The 10,027-nt window shown below is 40.5% G+C and overlaps 1 long non-coding RNA gene across 1 annotated transcript in view; it reads right to left on the bottom strand.

Moving 5' to 3' along the window:
• Positions 1 to 478: 478 nt before the first annotated feature.
• Positions 479 to 10,027, bottom strand: part of LOC147999750 (uncharacterized) — a 54,946-nt gene continuing 45,397 nt past the window's right edge. Inside the window, exon 4 of the long non-coding RNA XR_015643127.1 lies at positions 479 to 730. This is a non-coding gene — a long non-coding RNA (uncharacterized LOC147999750). The remainder of the gene's footprint in view (positions 731 to 10,027) is intronic.

Raw genomic sequence — 10,027 nt, 5'->3', positions numbered from 1 at the left:
TGCCATGTAGCTGAGGTTTAATAACCTCTTTAAGTGATTAACTGGAGGACACAGAACAATGAATGAAATTCATGACAGAAAAATTCCATGTTCTCATCCCTATACATCTTTTCCAGGCATGTGAACTTCAGGAAGCTTCCCAAGACTTTAAGAATCAAAGGGACATTGTTCTGCCTTCCCTCCTCCCTGCTTTTCCCCTACCTCCTCCTTGATGGAAAGGTAGAAGCACATTGATACCGAGATGTTTATAGAGAGAAGCGTGTACTTGTAAAGCTAGCCCGTTCCCAGGAACCCAGACATCAATCTGTAACATGTAAGATCAATGCATCTTTGATTCATCATGCGCCTAGGAATAAAACACGATTCTGATGACTGAACAGATATGGTAGCATACTTTTAGGAAATGGTAGTTTGGAATTCAGTTCTAACACTGCTTTTTAATCTTATCTGCTCTTGGTTTTGGCTTAAGACTGGAGAGTGTGATTAAAGATGGGCTTTATTAATTACTTTGAAACTTGATCTGTAGTTTCCTGACAATTAATAAGGCAAATCAACCAGGCTGTTCCTTCTTGGTTTCTGAGTCAGGCTCACAACTCACAGGCACAAAGTGTCTGCACATTTAGAAGTATATACACATGGCTCCATTCTTTCCTCAGTGATCATGGTTTCCTGGGTTCTTGGAATTTTGGTCCGTAGCAGCAGGTCCTCACAGAACAGTGCACTGACATGTCTAGAAAGTGAAGAAGAGTTCAGCTGAGGTAACTGCCGTCAGGTGAGAGGAACAAACATCTAGCGAGCTTGACTCACCTGTTGGGAAATCTCAGCCTGGTTTTCAAAGGCCAAGAAAGCTAGTTTGTAGACATTTGCACACTGAATTGTCCCAACGGCACCCTGAGGGTGCCAAATAATCCCCAGTAAAGAGAGAGAAGGCAGAGCCAAGATTTGAGTCAAATTATTAAGCATCTCATCTGCCCGTTTAACCATTGCCACATCCCTAATTAAGCATATATTAAACATAACCTTTTGTTTGGAAAATACCTTTTGAGAAGCAGCTCATCCCATTCCAGCGTGCTCAATGGACTCTGAAGCAGCACAGATCCAACAGTATTTCTCTCCGGAACCAGATCCTCTCCCAGTTGAGTTTTAGGAGTGAGCTTTCATTTGTCAAGTATCCCCCTCAGATGCAGATAAGAATTATAGGCAAGGATTCTAATAGAAGTGACCCTAAGTTAGCTTACGTTCGTGTTGACGTGTTTTGCTGACACACTATTATGCTTGAGCAATACATGCTGGTTGTGGAGGTTGCATAGGGCACAGTGATCTCCAACTCAAGGACGTCACCCCATTTAACCACCTGGGTGACCTTCTGAGATAGGCAGATAGAGAGAGGCTATTGCCCCAGCTTCACAGAATGAGAACCGAGACTTTGGCTGCTAAGTACCCTAGTGGGTCTTGGAAGCCACCTGCTTGATGTCTGCGTCTGTGGTCTCCCTATTTCCTCTTTAAATAGGATTTTGATGGTAAGTATATATTCATCACTGAAACGTGAGTTTCCCTATGACATTTTGAGACATAATGAATCTCTGTTCTTGTCCCAATCCTACACTGCTTTCCACAAGTCTGTAATGTTATTTATGTGTGCATGAATAATGTTTTTATCAATCTTTCATATAGATTTCAGAATCTCAAGGCAGGTCATCTTGACAGATAAACAATGAGGATAGCCAGTTTATTGCATATCATAACCTAAAGTTTAAAAATCCTTCGCAGGTACAAGGACATTTGTGGCATTTTATAGTGCAAATTTTAGAAAATTATTCACAGACAAGGAAGCAGATTAATAATCTGTTTCCATACAATGAAATACAACGTATCAGTCAAGATAGCCTTATGCTAACAGCATGAACGAAACATGCAGAGGTTGAAGCAAAGAAGCTGATTCCCAAGCATGCCTTCTATGTAAAATCTGTGTAGATGCTTATACAAATTATAGAAATATACGATGCTGCTCTAGCATTGCAAAAATACATTTTAAATGTAGGAAAATAGCAGTGACTAAATTCAGACTGAAATAATCTCTCTCATGCAAAGAGAATATATTCTAGGATCTTCACTGAATGTCTAAAGCTACAGATTTAGTGAACTCTGTATTTACTGTATTTACTGCTTTTTTCCTAAGCACATATACTTACAGTAAGGTTTAATTAGGCACAGTGATACCAGTTTCCATTAACATGGGGGCCTTCTAAGAGAATATGTAGGAACTAATAGCAGACTGACACCATGCAGCACGCCCATGCATGCAAACAAACATTGGTGTTCAAGTAGAGGAAGGGGACAGCACACAGCAGGGCTGCACAGATAGAAAGCTGGCCAGCATGCAGTATCTTTTACTCTGTGCTACCTTGAGCTGCCTGAGCACAGGATGGGTGTGCTGCTACAGACTAGAAAGGGCAAATCGGGGTTGACCAGGAGTGAAGGGAAACAAGAGTCCCCTGAGATTTTTTCTGTGGAATCGAGGCTTGTCCCCATGTTCTGTCCTAACGCAGAAACGATCTCAGGAGTCCGCCATGGGGACAGATTGAATGTGGGCCAGTGAAGAAAGCTTTGCCAATGCTATTCCTATAAAGGTGTTACTCAGGCAGATTACCACACTGGAAGTGTTTTACCACTTGTCATAGGTGAGTTACACAACTCAGTTAGTGATTATGTTACCAGCGTAACTGCTATGTGCACAGGGAAGGTTCAAGGTTGTTCCTTGCTCCTGCGCTCCGGTTTAAATGGAATTGATTACTTGTTTTTCATCTTAGTGTTAAGAAAGAAAGAAAACATAAATTCTGACCTCTCCCATGTGTGTAAAAAGCTGTGTTCCAGTTCATTCAGCACATGCTGGGGCCCCTGTGCCTACCTTGGTCCGGTGTTTAGATTTATGAAGTGTGAGATCATTGTCAGTTTCATTTATCTCTGTTATTAAATTTTCTGGGCCTCCTCCAAATGACATTATATCTTCTTATCTAATCCAAATAAATGTCTTACTCATAGCTGGGATGTAGATGGTGAAATCCCATCGTTAACTCAATAATTGAGATAATCTCATTGTTTTGTTTTCCTAATGGGATCTTGATTTGATTGTTCATGCCTGAAATTCTACTCAGTTTCTTCAAACTTCTCTTTCAACTGCTATTCTTGAGAACCCTACAGTTTCTGAAAGGATGGGCTCATCCCCCTCTGCCTTCAGCAAGCACCTATGGCTTGGATTTTAGAGCTCTGCTTAATGTTATTGGTTAAGACAAAGTGTCCTAAGGAAAATCTGTATTCGCCAATGGAATGATGCTGGGTACATCAATCACCCCAGACAGGTCTCACGTCCAGGAGTAGTTAACCAAGAAATAATGAACTCCACAGTCGGTTTTTGATGTTATTGGGTACTCCCCATTTATTTTTGTTTCAGGGTGATATATTTTGTTTTCTAGGTTTGGGGCATTTTGTTATTGTACTGTGTTGTTTGTTGGGGTTCTCATGTTGTTGTTATTGTTATTTGTTTTTGGTTTTGAGAAAGAACTTAGAGTTGGTTGAATAAAGAATGCCATCAAAATATATTTAAATTTAAAATTGTTTTAAGTGATAAAAATTATAAAATGTTAAAGGAAGACTAATTTAGAGCAATTGGTTAATTAGAGCCATGTGGTCATAACGTTGACCTTTGCTACATGTTAAATTTCATAAAAGAAACTGGAGATTAAAAAAAAAGAAAAGACTAGCCCTCCTAGTTATGTGGAGGCTGAAGGACTAGTGGTAGATTTGAGTCTGAGTCTTGCGATGATTTGACTCAGTTTTCACATCAGTAAAAGTGGCTCTGTGAAGATACGAAATTTAACCGAGATTATGGGCCCAGTGCTTTATAGTAACTATTCTGATCTTAGCCATATAGAAGACTATCTATTTAACTTGACTATAAATAGTGATTTATCCTTTAAAGATTCAGATCAGAGCATGGGGAAAGAGTTCAGTTAGACAGGTGCGTGCCAAGCAAGGATGAGGATCTGAGTTCAAGCCCCAGAAACAACATACAACACATAGCCTTGTGTGGTGGCACACAACACATAGCAGTGGGGCGGTGAAGACTGCGTGTTCACTAGCCAACCAGCCTACCCTACTTAGCAAATCCCAGGCCAGTGAGAGATGCTGTCTCAAAATAACAGTGGGCGATAACCAAGCTATCCTCTGACCTCCATAGGCATAGTTGTGCATATGTACACCCACATAAATAAACACACATACATACACACATATACACACAAATATACTTGAATTGAGTCTGTAAAAGAGATGTTCTTTCTGCTTTGCTGCCATTCTGCACCTAGAATATTTGTATCTAAATCATTATTAGCCTTATCTATGTCTCATATAATGCAAAACAATATCAAAATAATTTTACTTGATTTCGTTTCATTTTCTTGGTGCCATTTTCCAGATCCCAGGGATAGGTTTCTTGATCTAGGGGAGGCAGTTGACTGTCCCCAGTGATTGCTACAAGTGAGCATACCAAAAGAGAGCATTTGAGGTTCCCAACCCAAGCAGAGAGCGAGCTTGGTAACCAAGAGCAACAGCCTGTGTGGCTAAACAAGACCAAGATGACGGAATGAAACAGCCATAGCTACTAACCCCAGCCTTGTGAGCTCCCTTGTGCTGGGAGCTTTACAGATTTTTCTCTCTGTCTAAAAAGTTCTTCACCATATTCTCTCTTCTCAAGATTAAACCCAATCCATCTCAGCTTGGGTCACCTTCTCCAAGGAACCTCTGGCCCTGCCAAGTAAGTCTGAATCTGTTATGCCTTCCCATAGCACTCTCAACTAGTCCTTCTCAGATGGCTCAGTCAGTGCTCTACACAGTTCTGGCACATGTCGGCTTTGATTGTCATTATTTAGCTAAAAAAATGCCAGCCTTCCAACAACATGATAGAAATTTCAATTGCTACCATATATGAGCCACAAACAATTTTATAAACTGTGAGCTGCTTGCTTTGTAGTCCACAAGTCATCTCATTAAAAAAAAAAGTCATATCATGGTCAGTTCAATGCCAGATCAATGCCATCCCTTCTTCCAATGTCTGTTGATGACCTGTCATACACAGAGCATAACACAGAAGCCATATTGCCCTCATCTCAGAAATAAACCCATGTGATATTTTATAGATAAGGAAAACTGAAAGAAAATAGGAATAAATGATGAAAATACAAACAAAGAAGGAAAGATCAAATGGAACTGGAGTTGGAAGAGAAGTGGCTAACACAGAATGTAGACTTTACTCACCACTGAATACAGTTTACCTATGCAGTCAGACAGACTCAGTGAAGGCAAATTCAGGAGCAAGAATGTGCAAAATGAGTACAAGAAAATAGGTAGCAATGTCTTGGAAGGAGGGATGTATCTTAATTTGGTTTCTATTGCTGTGACAAAAGAACTAGGGAAGAAAAGACATGTTTCAGGTAGTTAGAGTAGTTTTAGCCCATAGTAAACAAAGACAGGGTAGGAAGCTGGAATCAGGAACTAAAGCAGAGGCCATGGAGAAACAGTGCTTACTGCCTTGTTCCTCCTCACTTGGTTGGATTGCTTCTTATGTAATCTAGGACCACATGCCAGAAGTGGCACTGCCCACCGTGATGTGAGCCCTCCTACATCAGTCACTCATCAAGAAAATGCCCCCCAGACTTTCCTTTAGGCCAATTTAATGGAAATATTTTCTCAAATTAAAATTCTCTCTTCTAAGAAGATCTGGCTTATGTCAAATTGACTTAAAAAATAAACCAAGAGGAAACAAATAAATAAAAAGAACAGACAGAAAACACTAGGAGCTGATCCCAGCTTTGAGGAGACCATTGCCAATATGTAGAAATAATATTTATTCCATGTTTTAAGTGGCATGAATGTTCGAACGATTGTTCATAAGGATTGCACAATAATGCCCAGCATTTCTAAAGTTCTGAGTTGCTGCACAGACTCAATCAGCCTTCCTCTATCTGCATTCCCTGCTGCATTTCCTGCTGACAATAAGAGATTTTACAAAGGTTGCAGAATAACTGATTTTCCCAACTACAGTGGTCACTATACTATTCACAGTTGTTTTTATGGTCCTGTACCACTGTGCAAAGTGAGAAATGTCTTATTCTAAGTACCAAGTAACTGCCTGGAACATGGTACCTAATAACTATATGTTTTCATAAGAAATAATTTCATGTTTGAATGTTTGTGAGTGGGTGGGTGGGTAGATAGATGGATGAATAAAATCTAGGTGGATTTCGCCTCTATTAAAATACTAGAGGTGAATATTTTTATTATTCCTGATCAATACAATTTGCCATAGCTCCTCCGTCATCTGAATACATGGTACATATAAAAAATATAGACCTACTTTGTGCCCAAATTAATCTAATAGTAATTATAACAGCCTGGAAGCTAAAATCAGCTCCTTGGCCATCAAGTCAGTGCTGAACTTACAGCTAGATACTCTAGGCTGTCCCCAGACCCAGCTAGTCACAGCCAATACTAATGCCCTTGCAGTCTAGGAACTGGGAGAGGAATTCAGATTTCCCCGGTCTTCAACTATAACTATTGAGCATAGGGGATATCCTAAATAAGTAAAATTTACTACATCTTTGCTCTGACTTTTAAACTATCTCATCCACTCCAGATTTCTTACAACTGTTAATAAATATCCAGATTCTATGCTTATTTTCCACAATAAAGAAAGTAGCTAAGAGGTCAACATTACCATGGCAATCTTTCAGACTCAATGAAGGGATTCTCAGAGTAATTGATTATACCCCTCTTCTAATACTTGCTCCAAACTTCTATCACAATTATACTGTTGGAAATGTTTCCAGGAAGAGACAACACAAAGGGGACAGTAGTCTCTGGCCATACCACCTTGAACATGCCTGATCTTGTCTCATCTCAGAAGCTAAACAGAATCAGAGACAAAAGAGGACAGTATTCCCACAACTTGGAGGTATCAGATAGGCAATCTCATCGAGACATCCCCAGGAAATACCAAAAAGCCAACTTATTTTTCTTTTTCTCCTAAAATACTTCTCCAAGGGAGTTTTTAAAAATTGAATAGCCTCTTCTCAAGGACCTTTAGTTACCTCTAGTAACTGCTCCTTCCATGCATATATTGAAGTTTTTATTCAGATGTGTTGTTAATGGAGATCCCTGATGGCCTGATAGCTAGTAGCCATGTTGTCACTGCAATATTTTAATGTTTAGCTCTAATAATGTAGCCTCAAGTTTGGTTGGGAGTTCTCAATCTTCCCTTTTTTTAATTTGGCACACATTTACTTAATATTTACTGTGTTCCTCAACCTTTTCTGGGTATCTAGATCAATTATGAGAGTCAAGTGCTTGTCTAGACTGACGGGAGATGCAGAAAACACATGGGGAAGCAAAGAAGATATCTTACATTAAGCTCATGTCATGTGCCATTAACATACCAGAGAAACAAAGGGAGATGCCAGGGAAACCATCGTTCAAAGGAAGGGACCAAGAGAGAAGAGACATCCTCCCACCGAGCAAAAATATTAGGGAAGACGCTGGAAATGTGTGCTTGCATTTACGTATAGCTGAGACCCATTCCAGAGCAAAGCAGAAGATTGTTTGCTATTGTTATGTCAACTGTCAACTTGACACAAGTCTAGAGTCACCTGGAGAGAAGGAGCCTCAACTGAAGAATTGCTCAGATTACATTGGCCTGTTTCCATGTCTGTGAGGCATTTTCTTAATTGCTAATAGAAGGATGACACAGGCCATCCTCAGGCAGATGTCTGCCCTGTGAGAAAAGATAGCCAAGAGAGTGAGGGAGCCACTCAGTAGGCTGCATTACTCCATGGTCTCTGCTTCAGTTCCTACCTCAAGGCTCCTGCATGAGTTCCTGCCCTGACTATCCATAGTAATGGGCCATGGCATGGAAATGTAAGCTAAATAAACCCTCTCCCACTCCAAGTTCCTTTTTTGTCATGGTGTTTATCACAGCAACAAATAGAAAGCAAACTAGGACAGGAATAAATCTGACACTACAGCTGATGGTCTGTGGGAAGGGACCAGGGAGAATACCACTAGGGAGACTAGGAGGGGTCCTCCAACCCCATCTGCCTCCTGTTTGCAAGAGGCCTGGATCACAACTCGGGCTCGCATCCAAGCCTCTGTCTCTATCCATCTCTGACCCATTCGTAGTTGCTGCTGAATCCTTCGTCCCCCACATGCTTTCTCTGAAAACAACTGGAATGCTGTAGTTTTCTCCCTCCTGGTTTACTGCTCTCCAGCAGGAGTCTGCAGCATGAGGCTGTACATGGAAAAGGGGCTCCCCTGGAGGAGTCTTGCTGAGTGGGCTTGAATGAGGACTGGGCTCTGGGCCAGCTTCACATGGAAGGAAGTTCACATGAGAGGGCCATGTTATGGTACATGGAGTCATTGGATCTATTTTCTCTTGCTGTTTCAGGCTTTCAGAAGAATCTACTATCATGCTTTTTTTTAAGTTTGCTATAGCACATAATTGAGAAAACACATGTCTTTGTCGGTTCTATTGCTGTGAAAGGAACACCATGACCAAGGAGACTCTTACAAAAGGAAACATTTAATTGGGGGATTGCTTACAGTTTCATAGGGTTAATCCATAATTATCATGGTGGAAAGCAGACAGGCATGGTGCTGAAGCAGTAGATGAGAGCTTTACATCCCAATCCATAGGCAGCAGGCTGAGAAAGACAGAGACACTGGACTTGCCATGGGCTTTTGAAACCTCAAAGCCTACCCCAATTGACATACTCCTCCAATAAGGCCATACCTCTAAATCCTTCTCAAACAGTGCCATTCATTGGGAGGGGGGGACAAGCATTCAAATATGTAAGCATGTGGGGGAGGGCATTCTCATTCAAACCACCACAGTATACCATTTGAACTATACCAAGAAACTACTTCTGATGTGTCATCATGCTGCACAATAAAAATCCCAATGAAGCCGTGGTGGATCACACTTGCAATTCCAGCACTCAGGAGACTTAAGACAGCAAAGTTGTTATGAATTTGAAGCCAGCCTAGACTGCAAACCTCCAAGGTAACCTAGACAACAACAATCATAAACAATATAACCCCCTCAGCTGTAACTATATATAGAAAACCTCCCATTTTGCATGTGTATATATGTGTTTATATTTATGTGGGCAAGTTCATGTGCATAAGTATACAAGTGCATGTGGAAGCCAGAGGTAATTTCCTGCATTTTCTTTACCCCTGTATACTTCATAGGTTTAATTCGAGTTTCCCACTTGAACCCATAGCTTGCTAAGTAGGCTAGTCTAGAAAGGCAGCTTATTTCAAGGATCCTGTCTCTACCTCCAAGTACAAAAATTATAGACAGGCTGTGATACTCACCCAGAATTTACATGGGTGCTGAGGATTCAAACTCCAGGCCTTGTGCTTGCCCAGCATACGTGCAACCCACTAAGTTATCCCCCCAGGACCCCCAGAATAAATTTAAATAATTAATTATAAGATCTATCGAACTATTAGGTCCAGCTATTTGAATGTAGGGACTCTTTAATATTTGTACTTTTTACTGCCAGGTTCAGAGACTAGGATAAGCTGGTATGTCTAAATCATATTTCCTTTCGAGCCTTAATTTCTTTATTAGTTAAAGAATCATACCAGCATCATCCCTCATAGGACTGCTAAGAGAACTAAGTTTATGTAGATGTATTTGCATACATTGCATCATAGCAGTGGCTCATGTCAAGGGCATCACCTTAGGAGGATGAAATGCTATCTCATATATTTATTGTATATATAGCATATTGTGTGTGTTCTATGACTCGTACTTTCTTTTTTACCACTAGAACAAATTCTTCCATCGATTAGGACCCGTTGAGGGTAGAGTCTATGTGCTAGGGTAATTCTTTTCAGTTTTCTTTATTTAGCTATTAGTGTATATACAACAGGTGGATCCTTCCTCCATGGACTGCATAGCTCAATTGAC

Source organism: Rattus norvegicus, chromosome 18, assembly GCF_021556685.1.
Source record: "Rattus norvegicus strain SHRSP/BbbUtx chromosome 18, alternate assembly SHRSP_T2T, whole genome shotgun sequence".
NCBI classification, from domain to species: Eukaryota; Metazoa; Chordata; class Mammalia; order Rodentia; family Muridae; genus Rattus; species Rattus norvegicus.
This window is presented reverse-complemented; position numbering and strand designations above follow the sequence as displayed.